The sequence below is a fragment of the Sus scrofa genome, chromosome 2, assembly GCF_000003025.6.
Source record: "Sus scrofa isolate TJ Tabasco breed Duroc chromosome 2, Sscrofa11.1, whole genome shotgun sequence".
Classification (NCBI taxonomy): Eukaryota; Metazoa; Chordata; class Mammalia; order Artiodactyla; family Suidae; genus Sus; species Sus scrofa.
Genome location: NC_010444.4, coordinates 5655221 through 5674582, shown reverse-complemented (window position 1 = coordinate 5674582; position 19362 = coordinate 5655221). Strand labels below are relative to the sequence as shown.

The 19362-nt window shown below is 38.7% G+C and overlaps 1 protein-coding gene across 12 annotated transcripts in view; it reads left to right on the top strand.

Moving 5' to 3' along the window:
* The window catches only part of C2H11orf80 (chromosome 2 C11orf80 homolog), a 106019-nt gene that overhangs the window by 24681 nt on the left and 61976 nt on the right, over positions 1 to 19362 (top strand). The gene's annotated exons all lie outside the window — the stretch shown is intronic.

The following is a 19362-nucleotide window of genomic DNA, read 5'->3' as shown; positions in this document are numbered from 1 at the left end:
TTCATGGTTTTTTATTATCCAGAGGACTTGTCTTTTCCTAATGAGTGGTTAATTTTACAAAATAACTTCAATACCACATTGTTAATCCACTGTGCCAGGCTGGGGATTGAACCCCCATCTTCTTGGATACTAGTTGGGTTCATTTCCTTTGAGCCAAGGGAAACTCCCCAAAATTACTTTTTTGTTATTACTCAATGAATTTTATTACATTTATAATTGTACAATGATCATCACAACTAAATTTTATAGCATTTCCATCCCAAACCCTCAGTGCATCTCCCCACCCCCAAAAATAACCTTTTAAAAGAAACTTTCCCCAACTAAATCTGGGATGTAAGTAGATTTTGGTGGGTTTTTAAAAAAACATTTGTCATTGCTTTAAGAAAATATGCTACATATTAAATATAGAGGTAATAAAAAAGCTACATTAGAATAGTATAATGTTATATATAAATGTTGGTGAGATATACCGCCATTGGACTTTTTTTTTTTTTTTTTTTTTTTTTTTCCTGTCTTTTCTAGGGCCGCTCCTGTGGCATATGGAGGTTCCCAGGCTAGGGGTCTAATCAGAGCTGTAGCTGCCGGCCTACACCAGAGCCACAGCAACTCAGGATCCGAGTCGCGTCTGCAACCTACACCACAGCTCACGGCAATGCCAGATCCTTAACCCACAAGCAAGGCCAGGGATCGAACCCGCAACCTCGTGGTTTCTAGTCGGATTTGTTAACCACTGGGCCATGACGGGAACTCCCGGACTTTTTGATTTTTAAAATTTTTTTATTTTGGGGGGTGAAGGAGAAAGCGATATCTTTATTGCTTTGCCAGGCAAATGGGGCCATAGCAGGATACTGCCTTAAAGACTGTGCCCCCCTTGGGAGAGATTAGAAGGTGGTTATAGTTTGGGGAGTGGAAAAAATAAATCAGGCTGAAGATAAGTATCAGGGTAGAGGCAAGCTTGCAAGGTTACACTGTCTTTCAAAGCTGATGTTAGTGGCCCCAGGCCTGGTTCTCGTGGTCCTTCTTCCCAGAATGAAGAATAAATGCTTCATCAAATAGTTCTTTGGTTTGTTGCGGGTTTTAGTTTGAGGTTCAGGTTCTTCTTGCCTCCACATAGAAGGAATTCAGCAAGAGACAAAGTGATAGGCAAGAAATAGATTTATTAAGATAGGACGCTTGTGAGAGATGCAAGCAGGCAGGCAAGGAGGCTCTGCCGCCATTGGACTTTTTCAAATGGCACGTTTTCTTTTCTTTTTTTCCTTGGCTACACCTGTGGCATAATCAAGTTCCTAGGCCAGGGATCTAACCTGTACCACAGCAGCGACCCAAGCTGCTGCAGTGACACTGCCAGATCCTTAACCCATGGCACCATAAGAGAACTCTGATATGGCCAGGTTTCTTAATGCTTTTTAAAATATAATCAATTTAGGAGTTCCTGTTGTGGCTCAGTGGTTAACAAATCTGACTAGGAACCGTGAGGTTGCGTGTTCGATCCCTGGCCTTGCTCAGTGGGTTGAGGATCCAGCATTGCTGTGAGCTGTGGTGTAGGTCGCAGACTTGACTGGGATCCTGCGTTGCTGTGGCTCTGGTATAGGCCAATGGCTACAGCTCTGATTAGACCCTTAGCCTGGGAACCTCCACAAGCCACATGAGTGGCCCTAGAAAAGGCAAAAAGACAAAAATAAATAAATAAATAAAAATAAAATAAAATATAATCAATTTAAAATTTCATTTCAACTTAATTACTGCATAGGCCAAAGTATCTTCCTTTGTCTTAGCTATATCAAAGCAAAAGAGGAAACTATTTTTTTGGAACTCACTAGATGAAAGACTCTAAAGATGTAAACATGTAGGAAATAATTCTACCTTTGAAACTTCTTTTTTATTTTATTTTATTTTACTTTTTGCTTGTTAGGGCTACATGGACAGCATATGGAGGTTCCCAGGCTAAGGGTTAAATCAGAGCTATAGCTGCTGGCCTATACCGCAGCCACAGCAATGCAGGATCTGGGTCACGTGTATGACCTACACCACAGCTCACGGCAACTCCAGATCCTTAATCCACTGAGCTAGGCCAGGGATGGAACCTGCAACCTCATGGTTCCTAAGAGAATTTGTTTTTGCTGCGCCACAATGGGAACTCCCCTGAAACTTCTTTTTTGAAGTGATGTTTAGTTTAAGCATGGGGACTTAAAAGTTTGCTTGTTAACAGTTGTGAGGTGTGAAATTGTCTTGGCCCTCTGAATCTACCTTCAGGTTGTCTGTATCCTGGATTCTTAACAGATCTCAGCTTTTTGCTCTATGGTCCTAATTTGTTTACATGTTGCTTGGTGTGCACACATTTGAAAGCAATAATTGTGGAGGAAAAGTAATAAAACAAAAAATAAATTGAGATTTTTGTTCTTAGCTCTGTAACAGATATTCCGTGGAAGCTTGAATAGAATGTTCTCCCTGTAGCAATAATCAAAATGACGATTTGTTGAGCATTTACTATGCACTGAGCTTTGTGCTTGACACAGAGGGCTTCAGTGGTGAACATGATTCTTCCCTTAGTCTCATATTGAAAATATCTTAATCATTTAATTCTACTTTTTCTCAAAGCCTGTGTTTAAAAGAAAGGGAGAACCAGCTTACTGACCTGGAGAGTTTGCTCCAGTTCTAAGATTTTCAGGAAATCTGAATTCAACTTTAAGAATCATGAGTTGACTCCCTCAAATTCATCTAGTGTATTTATCAATCTTTAGTTCTCTTCCTTTTTGGAATTATGCTGTTGAGATTATGCAAAGAATGGAAATATAATTCTTCTAAAAAAATTTTTATTGAGGAGTTCTTGTTGTGGCTCACCAGGTTAAGAACCCAACTAGTAACCATGAGGAGCAGGTTTGATCCTTGGCCTCGCTCAGTGGGTTAAGGATCCAGCATTACTGTGAGCTGTGATGTAGGTTGCAGATGCTGCTCAGATTCCATGTTGCTGTGGCTGTGGTGTAGGCCAGCAGCTGCAGCTCCGATTTGACCCCTAGCCCAGGAATATGCCTCAGGTGCAGCTCTAAAAAGAAAAAAAAATTTATTGAAGTATATTTTATTAACAATCTTGTGTTAATTTCTCTTGTACAGCAAAATGACTCAGTTATACATACATATATACATTATATATGTATTCTTTTCCATTTTGGTTTATCCTAGGATGTTAAATATAGTTCCCTGTGCTATACAGTAGGACCTTGTTTATCTATCCTATTATGATAGTTTGCCTCTGTTAATGCCAAATTCCCAATCCTTCCCTCCCCTGCCCCTCCCCTTGGCAACCACAAGTTTGTTCTCTATGTCTGTGAGTCTGTTTCTGGTTTGTTTGTTTTTTTTTTGATAGGCAAAAAATAGATTTATTAGGGTAGGATACTTGTGAGAGATGCAAGTGGACAGGCAAGGAAGCTCTGCCTGTTTCTGTTTTGTAGATATATCAATTTATGTTGTATTTTAGATTCCACATATAAGTAATATCATAATATTTTGTCTTTTTCTTTCTTCATTTATTATGATAATCTCTAGGTCCATTCACGTTGCTGCAAGTGGCATTATTTTATTCTTTTTAATGGCTGAGTAATATTCCGCTGAACACACACACACACACACACACACACACACACACACACACACACCCCATGTCTTTTTTAATCCTTCCCTCTGTTGGACATTTAGGTTGTTTCCATGTCTTGGCTGTTGTAAATAGTGCTTACAGTATTGCATAGAATTGCATGTATGGAAAGATCACTTTTAATGCCACTGCTCCAGTTAAATGTGTGAAAATGCTTTGAAAGAAATGGAAATTCATAAAAATAAAAGGGAGTATGTTATTAACACTAGGGAGGGGATAGGAGTATTTCCTGCAACATAAACCTATACTTAACATGCCTGTACAATTAGTGGTTAAATCTTGCATAATGCCATGACTGATAATTCTAGAAGTGCTTTGAAAAAAGTAAAAAGCCATGTACGTACAAGGAAATGGTTTTATTATCATTATTAATACTAGGGAGAAGGTATCATATTGAGTATAGTTTGTGGAATAACCACCTATTTGTTATGCTAATACAAACTTTAGACAGTTTGTGTCATGGTGACTCAGTTTTAATTTGTTATTTTAAAGGCTTAAAGCAATTTTGTGCATATTTATTTAATCTGTTTTCATATCCTTGTGATAAAGTGGAGGTGGCCAACTTTTTGTACAAAGAGGAAGTGCTTCAGATCAAGTCCTCAACTGAGTCATTTTCTCGTAGAAACATTTAGTAGCCAACTTTAGCTTGTCTTCTCTCCAGCTGTTAGGGCTTACAATGTTAACTTCCACTCAATACTGCTATTTATTCTTACTAATTAGTGACAAAAGTGACTCACTGAAGCTCACAAAAGAAATTGTCCAATACTGAGATTTGAATCCCTTAGCTCCCTAGCTTATATACCATTAATTATGCCTTTATTACTATTGTTATTTGTTTAGCATTCAGCAAACTGCTTTAAATTGGTCTGTTCACAAGTCTTTAGACTATTTAATTAGCTTCATCAGAAAGTCTCTGGTGGCTGATTCATTAGCCATCAGGTACTAAAGAATTACATACCTGTGTAAAATGAATAATATGCTTCTGAATTCAATTTGTTAGCTGTGTCATCTCTTCATTGCTCAGCTGATTTCTCTCAGTGCCTAAAGTAAGATCTGTCTTTTCTTTAGGGGAATTGTACTGTTGTAGAACCATCCAGCTTCAGTTTTCTTTACTCTTCAATTTGTTCTGTCAGAGTTGTACCAAGGTACTTTTTCTCTGGATCCGAATAATTCAGAACAAACAAACAGGCTCATATTTCTGGGTGTTTTATTTATGCTAGCCTAATAAACAGTGATCAAGATTGGGAGTTCCCGTCGTGGCGCAGTGGTTAACGAATCCGACTAGGAACCATGAGGTTGCCGGTTCGGTCCCTGCCGTTGCTCAGTGGGTTAACGATCCGGCGTTGCCGTGAGCTGTGGTGTAGGTTGCAGACGCAGCTCGGATCCCGCGTTGCTGTGGCTCTGGCGTAGGCCGGTGGCTACAGCTCTGATTCGACCCCTAGCCTGGGAACCTCCATATGCTGCAGGAGTGGCCCAAGAAATAGCAACAACAACAAAAGACAAAAAAAAAAAAAAAAAGATAATCTCCTTGTTTTCCTACCTAACAGTTTATATTCTCTTTTTAAATTTTCTTTCTTCTCTGAACATTATTTGTACTTTTGTCCAGTAAACTTTTTTTTTTTTGGCTGCACGCATGGCATGTGGAAGTTCCCGGGCCAGGAATTGGAACCCATGACACAGCAGCAATCCGAGTTGCTGCAGTGACAATTCTGGATCCTTAACCCGCTGAGCCACCAGGGTATTCCTTTTTAAATCTTCTTTTAAATATCTTCGCATTTCGGGTTCAATTCCTGGTCTCACTCAGTGAGTTGAGGATCCGGTGTTGCCATGAGCTGTGGTGTTGGTTGCAGATGTAGCTCGGATCTGGCATTGCTATGGCTGTGGTGTAGGCTGGCAGCTGTAGTTCTAATTGGATCCCTAGCCTGAGAACCTCCATATGCCATGGGTGCGGCCCTTAAAAATCAATAAATAAATAAATATCTCCACATTGTCATGTTTATTGACATAATTTAACTCTTTGGTAAAATAAATTTTGGATAGTCATTTTTTAAAAATGTTCATGTGTTTTTCCCAAGTAAGAAAATTTATAGCCTTTTTTTTTTTTTTTTTTTTCTTCAAAAGACTAGGTAGGAATACCAGCCCTTGAAAGTAGGGAAGAAAGCTTAGCTGTTGATGTTTGGTTATATTGTTATGATAGTTAAGTTTTTGCCACTTCCCTGTGTTCTGCTGTTTTGGCATCAGGGAGACTTAAAAAAGAAAAAAGTTTAGTTTTGTCCCTTTTGTGAATTTGTTGGGAATGGAAGTGAGGAGTGGTGCTTTTCATACATGAGAGAGATTGTGTGATGTGTCCAGACTTGCTCATCATTGAGCGAGAAACTCACAATGATGAACTCTTGGATGTCTGACTTAATATATCTTTTTAAAATCTGAGATTTTCATATTCACAAATTTAAATCTGTTACAATATCTTGCAAGATCAACAGAGCTAAGGCTCACTACTTATCTAACACTTTTTCTCCCAGGAGCTCATTTTGTTGACATGACCTCATTCATTCTCAAGAGGTAGGTCAGACATAAGTTATCACCATTTCGGTTTCACAGATGAGGAAACTGAGACTTACCTCAGCTTCTGATGTTAAGTTTAGAAGTAAGGGAAGAGTTTGTGCACTTAGGTCATTGGTTATCCTGTGAGTTCACACTTAGTCCTCAAGCTCTTGATACATTCTGATAGTGTCTTACTGCAAAGTTTGCATAACACTTGGCAAGATTTTATGAAGAGGAGTTCCCTTGTGGTACAGAGGGTTAAGGATCCAGCATTGTCACTGCAGCAGTTTGGGTCGCTTCTGTGGCACAATTTGATCCCTGGCCCAGGAACTTCCACATGCTTTGGGTGTGGCCAAAAATTTTTTTTATGAAGAGAAGATTGAAGATCAAAAGATAAAATCAGACTTCTCTGGCGGCTCAACAGGTTAAGGATCTGGTGTTGTCACTGCTGTGGCTCAGGTTTGATCCCTGGCCCAGGAACCTCCACATGCCACTTGTGTGGCCAAAAAAAAGAGAAAAGAATAAATGAATTTGTATGCTTTTATTTCCTTGATATTTATTTACTCTTTTCCCCATTAAATTTATCTAATCATACTTCACTATTGAGAATATGTTCAAGATTTAATACGAAAGAGAAGAGGATGGAGAGGACATGAACCTTGATATATTTTTCTTCCTCTTGAACTTGGGTAGGTAAAAGAGGGAGAAATGGGAGTTCTCGTTGTTGCTCAGCAGGTTAAGAACCCAACTAGTGATCATGAGGATGAGGGTTCGATCCCTGGCCTCGCTCAGTGGGTTGAGGATCCTGTGTGCTGTGAGGTGTGGTGTAGGTCACAGATACAGCTTGGATCCCATGTTGCTGCGGCTGTGGTGTAGGCTGGCAGCTGTAGCTCAGATTTGACTCCTAGCCCTGGAATATGCTGAAGGTTGGGTCCTAAAAAGCAAAAAAAGGGGGGGGGGATGGACAACTCTTCTTATTAGTGATCCTGAGAAATGGCTCATAACCCTGTTTGAGGGGCTTTTATTCAGTAATCATTGGGACTGGCCCACCTTGTACCTGCTCTGGCTTAAAATGCTTGAATTGTCGTTTCCCTTCAGTGAGTATCAGCCAGGCGCCTGTTGCTCCATCTCTGACCTCTTGGTTTACCATATCCCTTTCATCTCTGTAGTAGAAAATGTTAGTTGTCTATGGTAACGAATCTGGCAGATATGAGAAGAAAGGGCATTTTGAGTATCATTTTCCTGAGTAGACCTTATGGTTAGCCATTGAGCACATTTTTGGGGGCCGGGGGGCCCGCACCTGCGCCATATGGAGGTTCCCAGGCTAGAGGCTGAATCAGAACTATAGCTGCCGGCCTACACCACAGCCACAGCAACACCAGATCCGAGCTGTGTCTGTGACCTGCACCACAGCTCAAGGCAGCACTGGATCCTTAACCCACTGAACGAGGGCAGGGATTGAACCCGCAACCTCATGGTTCCTAGTCAGATTCATTTCCACTGTGCCATGACGGGAACTCCCATTTAGCACATTTTAAGAGGTGGTCTTATGACAGTATATACAAAAGTTAACTCAAAATAGATCAAAGACCTAAATCTAAGACCTAAAACTGAAACTCTTAGAAGAAAACATAGATGTAAATCTTCAAGACCTTGGATTAGGCAATATTTTCTTAGATATGTCATTTAAAGTAAAAAAAAAAAAGGAAAATAGATAATTTGGACTTGATATTAAAAACTTTTATGCTTCAAAGAATACTGCCAAGAAAGTAAAAAGACACCTACAGTTGACTAATCTATGATTGAGGAGGCCAGAATATGCAATGGAGAAAAGATAGTCTCTTCAATAAGTGGTGCTGGGAAAACTGGACAGCTACATGTAAAAGAATGAAATTAGAACATTTCCTAGCACCATACACAAAAATAAACTCAAAATGGATTAAAGACATAAATATAAGACCGGATACTGTAAAACTCTTAGAGGAAAACAGGCGGAACACTCTCTGACATAAACTACAGCAACTTCTTCTCAGATCCACCTCCTAGAGTAATGACAGTAAAAACAAAAATAAACAAATGAGACCTAAGTAAACTTCAAAGTTTCTGCACAGCAAAGGAAACCCTAAACAAAAAGACAGCCCACAGAATGTGAGAAAATACTTGCAAATGAAGTGACTGACAAGGGATTAAGCTCCAAAATTTATATACACCTCCTGTAACTCAATACCAAAAAACAACCCCAACAAAAAAATGGGCAGAAGATCTAAACAGACATTTCTCCAAAGAAGACATACAGATGGCCAAAAAACACATGAAAATCACTAAATTATGAAAATCACTAATTATTAGAGAAATGTAAATCAAAACTACTATGAGCTACCTACCACCTTACACTGGCCAAACAATGAATGCTTGGGAGTGTAAATTGATGCAACCACTGTGGAAAACAGTATGGAGATTCCTCAGAAAACTAAAAATAAAATTACCATATGATCCAGCAATCCCACTCCTGGGCATCTATCCAGAGAAAACCATGACTTGAAAAGATACATGTACCCTGGTGTTCATTGCAGCACTATATACAATAGCCAAGACATGGAAACAACCTGACTGTCCATTAACAGAGAAGTGGTTAAAGACGTGGTACATATACACAATGGACTATTATTCGGCCCTAAAAAAGGAAAGAAATAATGGCCTTTGCAGCAACATGGATGGACCTAGAAATTATCATGCAAAGTGAAGTTAGACAGACACCAGTGTCATATGCTATCACTTACATGTGTGATCTAAAAAAAGGACACAATGAACTTTGCAGAACCAAAATTGACTCACAGACTTTGACAAACTTATGGTTTCCGAAGGAGACGGGTTGGGAGATGGGCTGGGGGTTTGGGATGGAAATGTTACAGAATTTGGTTGTGATGATTGTTGTACAACTATAAATGTAATAAAATTCATTGAGTTAAAAATATAATTATGTGCAGTTCCTGTCGTGGCACAGTGGTTAATGAATCCTACTAGGAACCATGAGGTTGCGGGTTCAATCCCTGCCCTTGCTCAGTGGGTTAACGATCCAGCGTTGCCGTGAGCTGTGGTGTAGGTTGCAGACGCTGCATGGATCCCGCGTTGCTGTGGCTCTGGCGTAGACCAGCGGCTACAGCTCCAATTCGACCCCTAGCCTGGGAACCTCCATATGCCGCGGAAGCGGCCCAAAGAAATAGCAAAAAAAAAAATATATATATATATATATATAATTATGTGATATGATGGAGGTGTTATCTAACCCCTGATTTGTGCAGTGACTGCACAATTTTAAAATTTTTAAAAAGTTTGTAATTTCCTAAAAAATCTAAACATAGAGTTATAACATATCACCCAGCAATGTCCATACAAAAACTTACACATGAATATTTAAAGAAGCATTATTTACAATAGCCAAAAGGTGGAAACAGCACAAACGTCCATCAAGATGGACAAGATGTGGTCTATCCATACAATGGAATCTTAATCCAGCTATAAAAAGGAAAGAAGTCCTGATACATGTTACAACATGAACGAACCTTGAAGACATTATGCCGAGAGAAAGGAACCAGACACAGAAGGTCACAACATATTGTATGATTTCATTTATATGAAGTGTCTAAAAATAGACAAGTCTATAGAGGCACATCTGAAGTAGATTAGTGGGAGGAGGAAGAACGGAGAGTTACTATTAATGGGTATGGAATTTTCTTTTTGGTGTGATAAAAATGTGCTAGAATTAGAGTCGTGATGGTTGCATAACCTTGTGAACATACTAAAAACTACTGAAATGTGCACTTAAAATGGTGAATTTTATGGTATTTGAATTATATCTGAGTTTTAAGCAGTAGTTATGTGATATTAAATTTTCTTGAACTCCCATTCTCTTTTCCTTCCCAATTCTCTAGACTGACACCTTTTTGGCTACCCTACCCATAGTTAACCACTTATCGCAGTATAATCCCCACACTACCATGGCTTTATACCTTTTCTTCCTTATAGTCTCTAAGCATGGGTGATCCCCATTGTTTGCTTTTTCACTTTTTAAAAATAATTTAAATGATTTTCATTTTTTCTGTTATCAATTTTCTACTGTACAGCAAAGTGACCCAGTCATGCATACATATATACATTATTTTTCTCACGTTATCATTCTCCATCATAAGTGACTACATATAGTTTCCAGGGCTGTACAGCAGGATTTCATTGTTTACCCATTCCAAAGGCAATAGTTTGCATCTATTAACTCCAGACTCCCAGTCCATCCCACTCCCTTCCCCTCCACTCTTTTTTTTTTTTTTTTTTTCTTTTTAGGACTACACCTGTAGCATATGGAGGTTCCCAGGCTAGGGGTCCAGTAGGAGCTACAGCTGCCAGCTTATACCACAGCCACAGCAACAGCAACATGAGATCCAAGTCGCATCTGTGACCTACACCACGGCTCATGGCAACGCCAGGTCCTTAACCTACTGAGCAAGGCCAGGGATCGAATCCACAACCTCATGGTTCCTAGTCAGATTCGTTTCCCCTGTGCCACGCCGGTAACTCCTATTTTTAAGCTGCCGAATGTTACTAGTGCAAATCATAAAAGTAGACATTGAGTATACTACAAATTTAAGTAGAATTTCTAATTAGGGTCATTTAGTATTAATTTTTAAATCTTTTTTATACTTTTTTATAATTCCCATAATGTATGTTACAGACTGCCTGAACTCATCTAAACAAAGGCCATCTATTTTACGGAGAAGTGTGAGGTTGTCTAAGTGGTATTTCTTCAAATTCTCTTTGTAACTTAAGTTTGAAATATTGAATTTCAGTGAAGAGATCTTTCATTAGGTCTATGGCCTTAGATACTTGAGTCTCATAACTATGTCATTATCTGAAATATCTTTTAAGAAGTTTGACTCTCTGGAACTTAATTTGTAATAGCTTTATTATAAAATTATAATGAAGTGCTTTTGATTATGTAGGTACAAGGTGTTTATAAAAGAAAAACTTTCTTGCAAAAGATAACAAACTTACCTAAATATCTGTGTTAAATGTCTATGGTCTCATTAAGATGTGCAGTGACTATTGAGGAATCTGGGTTGTAGTCCTGACTCTGACATTAAATAGTTTTGGTGTGATTTTGGTTATCTTGATTTTTTTTTTGGTACTTTATTTTCCTAGAATATAAAATATAGAAAGTCATTGTGTAAAAATCTTTCAAAATCTAATTTTAAACTTCTGCTTTACATCTCTGAACTCCTTTTCTGATATACGTAAAATGAAAAACATTGGTCTCTTTAATAGGTAGCTTTAATTTTATAATGTGAAAGCAGTTTGAAAAAGTATAAGACACCATGTAAATGAACATAAGTGATATAATGTATTTCCAGAAGTTTTTCTCATCCTTTAAGAAAGATAAATATTTCTTTGGGCTCTAGTCTCTTCCTGCTTAGCTATATTGCCTCATTTTTTGCTGTTTAAATCTTTGCCTCTCTTGTACTAGCTTTTTTGCCCTATGTGCAGATATTATCAAGTCTTCCCCAGTCTTTCAAAGAATAGAAATAATCAACCCTCAATCCTGCTGTATAGTTTTTTTCCTTTCCTACATAAATTTCTTAAGGGAAGAATCTCTACTCACTGGACTTTTTTTTTTTTTGTCTTTTCCTAGGGCCGCACCTAGGGCATAAGGAGGTTCCCAGGCTAGGAGTCTAATTGGAGCTGTAGTCACCAGCCTATGCCAGGGCCACAGCAATGCGGGATCCGAGCCGCATCTGCAACCTACACCGCAGCTCACGGCAACGCCGGATCCTTAACCCACTGAGCAAGGCCAGGGATCGAACCTGCAACCTCATGGTTCCTAGTCGGGTTCATTAACGACTGAGCCACAACGGGAACTCCTCTACTTACTGGTCTTATTAACTCTTCTCATTCACTCAATTCCTTAGTGTCTTATAAATTGATTCTTGTTTTTTTTTGTTTTTGTTTTTGTCTTTTATCTTTTTAGGGCTGCACCTGTGGCATATGGGTGTTCCCAGGCTAGGGGGTCGAATTGGAGCTACAGCTGCCGGCCTACACCACAGCCACAGCAACACCAGATCCAAGCCGCATCTGCGACCTACACCACAGCTCATGGCAAAGCCCAATCCTTAACCCATGAGTGAGGCCAGGGATTGAACCCGCAACCTCATGGTTCTAGTTGGATTCATTTCCACTGTGCCATGATGGGAGCTCCTGACTCTTCATTTTAATCATTCTTTTGAAACCACCCTTAAAAGGTCAACATTATTCTATTATATTTTTATATTTTAATAATTGCTTTCTAATTATAAGATGAGTACTGGTGGTAGAACATTTGGAATATGCAATAAAACATGAACAAAAAATCACTCATCAGTCCACTGAATAGAGATAATATTTTTTAGCATTTTGATGTTTTTTTCTTATAATCTTAGTATAGTAATAATTACACATAAGCCCAAACAATGTAACAGACATAGCTAATATGGTTGGTTTTCTTTTTTAACAAAGTTCGAATCAAATGGTATATAGAGCTTCTTAACATGCATTTTCTATTTGTTGTTGTTGTTGTTCAACTGTAGTCGATTTACAGTGTTTCTTTTAATTTTTCTTGTGCAGCAAAATGACCTAATCACACACAGTTCCCTGTCCTGTACAGTAGCGGCCCATTGCCCATCCATTCCAAATGTAACAGTTTGTATCCACCAAGCCCAAACTCCCTGCCCATCCCACTCCCTCCCCCCACACCCTGGCAACCACAAGTCTGTTCTCCTTGGGTGTTTCCTGTTTCTGTTTTGTAAATAGGATCATCTGTGCCATATTTTAGATTCCAAAAATCAGTGATAGCATATGGTATTTGTCTTTCTCTTTTTGACTGCTTCACTGAGTATGAGAATCTCTAGTTCCATCCATGTTGCTGCAAATGGCATTATTTTGTCCTTTTTTATGGCTGAGTAGTATTCCATTGTATATATGTATCACATCTTCTTTATCCATCCATTGATGGATAATGTTGGAGAGGGTGTGGAGAAAAGGGTACCCTCTTTTCCTACTGGTGGGAATGTAAATTGGTACAACCACTATGGAAAACAGTATGGAGGTACCTTAGAAAACTAAATGTAGAACTACTATATGATCCAGCAATCTCATTCCTGGCATATATCCAGACAAAACATTTATTCAGAAAGACAGATGCTATGTTCAAAGCAGCACTGTTCACAATAGCCAAGATCTTTTTCTATTCATGACGTTATATTGTGAGCATTTTCTATAGTTTTAAAAATTGCTAACCTTGGAGTTCCTGTTGTGGCTTAGTGGATTAAGGACCTGACGTTGTCTTTGTGAGGATGTGGATTTGATCCCTGGTCTCACTCAGTGAGTTAGGGATCTGACATTGCCATAAGCTGCTGTGAAGGTCACAGGTGTGGCTTGGATCCGGTGTTGCTGTAGCTGTGGCATAGGCTGGCAGCCGTAGCTTGGATTCGACCCTTAGCCCAGAAATTTCCATATGCTGCAGGTGCAGTTGTTAAAAAAAAATGGCTAACCTTAGTGTCTTATTCTGAATTTTTGTAACTTTCGTCATTCTTTGTATACAGTAGATAGTCAAAAATTGTTTGTTGAATGAATGGATAGCTCAAGAAGCAGAGAAATTGAGAAGGCGAGCATACAACTAAGATTTAGTCATTCAGGTTAGCCACTTACCAGCTTTGTGATCATAGGCAAGTTACATAGCTTCCTAGTGCCTCAGTTTTCTCATTTGTAAAATGGGAATAATAACACTTAGGGTTGTTAGTAGGGTTAAAATGTAAAAACGTTATTTATTTTCTCTTTACAGCCATACCTGTGGCATATAGATGTTCCTGGGCTAGGGGCTGAATCAGAGCTGCAGCTGCCATATGTCCCAGCCATAGCCACAGCAATGCCAGATCCAAGCTGCATCTGCAACCTACAATGCAGCTTATGGAAAATGCTAGATCCTTATAATGCTTTAATTCCTTTGTCAAAGATAGGTTGACTGTATTTATGTGGGCTTTCTGTTCTGGGCCCTGTTTCTGGTTGCTCTATTCTGTTCCATTGATATTTATTTTCTTCAACAAAACCACACTGTCCTGATTACTGTGACTTTATAGGAAGTCTTGAAATCAGTCTTATGATTTTGTGCTTCTCCCTTAATATTGAACTGACTAGTCTGAGTCTTTTGCCTCTCCACATAAACTTTATTTATTTTTTAATTTTTTATGGCTGCACCTGTGGCATATGGAAGCTCCCAGGATAAGAGTCATATTGGAGCTGCAGCTGCTGGCCTATGCCACAGCAACACTGTGTGCAGCTAATGGCAAATGGCAGATTCTAAACCCACTGAGCAAAGCCAGGATCAAACCAACATCCTCACAGACATTATGTCGGGTTTTTAACCCCCTAAGCCACGGCAGGAACACCTTTTCGTATAAACTTTAGAATGTTTGTTGATGTCCACAAAATAACTTTCTGGGATTTCTGTTAGGATTGCATTGGATCCATGATCATCTTGGGAAGAACTGACAGTATTTAGTCTTCCCAGCACTGCATGGAACATCTCTCCATTTATTTATTCTTTTTTGATATCTTTCATCGGAGTATTATAATTTTCCTCATGTAGCTCTTATACTTAGGGGTTTTGTTTTGTTTTTTGATTTTTTGATTTATACCTAAGTACTTTGTTTTTACGGTGCTAATATAAATGGTCATGTGTTTTTAATTTGAAATTCTGCTTGTTCATTGCTGGTGTATAGGAAACCAGTTGACTTTTGTGCACTAACCTTGTATCCTGCAAACTTGTTGTAACTCCTCATCAAAGTTCCTGTTAGTATTGGAACAACTGGACATCCACATGGGAAAAAAAAAGAATCTAGATACTGATCATATACCTTCATAAAAATTACAGGTAGAATGCCAACTAATAAATGTAGAAGGGATAAAGGACTTAGAAAATCATGAAGGGATCCTAAAACCAAAGCGTGTAACTTTGATGAGGAATAGACTACATAACTGGGGGAGAGGTACTTTGAAAATATTTATTAATTACAAGGGGGAAATAGTTTCAGTAAAGGAATCTATGGGACATGTTAACCAGAAGATCAAATTTAACGTCTCCAGTATTGTTTGTTCGTTTTTGTTTTTTAGGGCCGCACTCATGGCATATGGAGGTTCCCAGGCTCGGGGTTAAATCAGAGCTGCAGCTACTGGCCTGCACCACAGCCACAGCAGTGCCAGATCCGAGCCGCTTCTGCGACCTACACCACAGACCAGGGCAACTGAACCCACTGAGCGAGGCCAGAGATTGAACCCGTATCCTCGTGGTTTCTAGTCAGATTTGTTTCCATTGCACCACGACGGGAACTCCAACATCTCCAGTTTTGGGACAAACTCATATCGTATGCCTCCAGATATGTCCTGTGAGGGACACAACATCACTTTTGTGGTATTTCTGCAGAAAAAAAAAGCATAACCTGCATATTTTAAGGAAAGAGAAGACCACACAAATTGAAGGATATTCTATTTTTAAAAATTGGTCTGGGAGTTCCCGTTATGGCTCAGCAGTAGCAAACCTGACTAGTATCCATGAGGACTCGGGTTCGATCCCTGGCCTCACTCAGTGGGTTAAGGATCTGGCATTGCTGTGAGCCGTGATGTAGGTCACAGACTTGGCTCAGATCCCACATTGCTGTGGCTGTGGCGTACGCCAGAGGCTACAACTCTGATTTGACTCGTAGCCTGGGAAACTCCATATGCTGTGAGTATGGCTCTAAAAAGCAAATAATAATAATAATAATAATTTTAGATTTACAGAAGAGTTGCGAAAACAGTACAAAGAGTTCCTATATACCCTTCACCCAGCTTCCCCCAGAATTAATATTTTACATAACTGTAGTACAGTTATCAAAAGTAAGAAATTAATATTGGTGAAATTCTATTAACTAAGTTACAGATTTAAGATTTTATCACTTTTTATGTTCACATTCTTTTTCGATTCCTTGATCCATTCCAGTATCTCACTTTGTATTCAGTTTTCGTGCCTTATTAATCTCTTGCCATCTATGACAGTTCCTAAGTCTCTCTTTTTCTTCCATAACCTTGACATTTTTGAAATGTACTTGTGAAGTATTTTGTAGAATGTCCTTCAGTTTGAGCTTGTTTGATGTTTTCTTATATTAGATTGAGGTTATACATTGTTAGGAAGAATACCACAGAGATGATATGTCCCTTTTAGTGCATGATATCAGGGAATTGATATGTCTTATTGTTGATAATATTAACCTCGATCACTTGATTAAGGTGTTATCTGCTAGATTTTTACAAGTAGAGATATTCAAAATATTTTTGAATATTTGGGGGAAATACCGTGAGACTATGCAAATATCCTATTTCTCCTTAAACGTTTATCTACTAATTTAGCATTCATTGGTGGGTCTTACCTGTAGCAGTATAGTGTTATCATGATTTAATATGTCCCATTCCTTCCATATTCATTGGAGTTTATAAGGAAGAGCTGTCTCTTCTTCACCTTTAATTTATTAATTTGCCTATTCATATGAGGATGAACTTGTGGATATTTATTATATTTTGGGGGGTTATAATTCAATACTGTTTTGAAAATTTTCAATTGTTACAATTCTTGCCTTACAGTGTTGTTATTATTTTTGCTTTAAAATGTATGTTAAGAAAAATGCAAGAAGAAAAAATAGTCTTTTATATTTATCCACTTATTATTTCTTCTTTTTTTTTGGTGTGCCTGTGGCATGCAAAAGTTCCAGGGCTGGAGATTGAACCTGTGCCTCAGCAGCAGGTTGAGCTGCTGTAGAGACAATGCTGAATCCTTAACCCACTGCACCACAGTGGGAACTCGTGGAAAAAATTATTTAATCTTTTATCTAAAAATATCTTTATCTTACCCTATTTTATAAGCATATTTCATTGGATTTGAAATTCTAGCTTGACAGTTTTTACCTTTTAGTATTTTAAAGATGTCATTTCATTATCTTCTGGCCTCCATTGTTTCTTGGAAGAAGTCAGCTATAATTTATATTATAGTTCCTCAATATGTAATATGTGCTTCTCTAGCTTAAGTTATTCTCCTTATCTTTTTTTTTTTATTTTATTTTTTGTCCTTTTTTTTGCTATTTCTTTGGGCCACTCCCACGGCATATGGAGGTTCCCAGGCTAGGGGTCTAATCGGAGCTGTAGCCACTGGCCTACGCCAGAGCCACAGCAACGCAGGATCCGAGCCGCGTCTGCAACCTACACCACAGCTCACGGCAACGCCGGATCGTTAACCCACTGAGCAAGGCCATGGACCGAACCCGCAACCTCATGGTTCCTAGTCGGATTCGTTAACCACTGCGCCACGGCGGGAACTCCCTTATCTTTTTTTTTTAAGTCACCTTGATTACTATGTACCTAGGTGTGATCTTCTTTGTATTTATCCTGCTTGAGGTTTTCTGAGCTTTTCATGTTTTCTTATTTTTCATCAAATTTTAGAAAATTTTAGTCTATAATTTTATATTTTTCCTGTTCCATTCTCACTTTCTTCTTCTGGGACTCCCATTACACATTTTTTTTTTATATTAGAATTTATATTGTCAGATCTCTAATATTCTATTCATTTTTCTTCAACCTTTTTTTTCTCTAATATCCAGATTAGATAATTTTGTTCTTTGCCTTCAATAATTTCACTGACTTTTCTATCATCTCAATGTTATTATTCTATCATCTGCTATTAAACCTATCTTAATTTCAATTATTGAACTCTACTTTCTTTTTTTTTTTTGCCTTTTTTAGGGCCACGTGTGTGGCATATGAAATTCCCAGGCTAGGGGTGGAATCAGAACTGCAGCTGCTGGCCTACACCACAGCTACAGCAACACAGGATCTGAGCCATGTCTGTGATCCACACCGTAGCTCATGGCAATGCTAGATTCTTTTTTTTTTTTTTTTCCTGTCTTTTTAGGGTTGCACCTGCTGCATGTGGCGGTTCCATGGCTAGGGGTCAAATCAGAGCTGTAGCTGCTGGCTTGCGCCACAGCAACAGCAACGCCAGATCTGAGCTTCATCTGCAACCTACACCACAGATCACAGCCATGCCAGATCCTTAACCTACCGAGCAAGGCTAGGTAGGGATTGAATCTGCATTCTCATGGATACTAGTCAGACTTGTTACCACTGAGCCACAATGGGAACTTCTGTTTGTTTTATTTTATTGTATTGTATTTTGTTTTGTTTTATTTTAAATTGTTATTAAGATTTGTAGAGAATTCAGAATTATTGACAAGCCTTTTCCTCGTGTACCTTCATATTTTCCCCATTCTGAACTGTATTGCTACTTAAGAAAAAAAATTTTTTTAAACGTGTGGCCACACCTGCGGCATATGAAAGTTCCAGGGCCAGGGATTGAACCAGAGCCATTGTAGAGACAACTCCAAGTAGTTATGGTGTAGGCCATGAGGGAAATCTTGTATTGCTACTTTATTTTGTTTAATTACTTAATGAACTTATTACATTTATAGGTGTACAACAACCATCACAACCAAATTTCCTTTCCTCTCCATCCCAAATCCTCAGTACATCCCCTCAACCCCCAACCTGTCTCCTTTGGAAACCATAAGTTTTTCAAAGTCTGTGAGTCAGCATCTGTTCTGCAAAGAAGTTCAGTCTGTCCTTTTTTCAGATTCCACATGTCAGTGAGAGCATTTGATGTTGGTATCTCACCGTCTGACTGACTTCACTTAGCATGATAATTTCTACGTCCATCTATGTTGCTGCAAATGCCATATTTCTTTCCTTTTAATGGCTGAGAAATATCCCACTATGATATTCCATATCTTTATCCACTCCTCTGTTGATGGACATTTAGGTTGTTTCCGTGTCTTGGCTATTGCAAATAGTGCTGCAATGAACACCGGAGTACATGTATCTTTTCGAGTCATGGTTTTCTCTGGATAGATGCCCAGGAGTGGGATTGCTGGATCAAATGGTAGTTCTATTTTTAGTTTTCTGAGGAATCTCCATACTGTTTTCCACAGTGGTTGCACCAGTTTACATTCCCATCAACAGCGTAATAGGGTTCCTTTTTCTCCACACCCTCTCCAGCACTTATTGTTTGT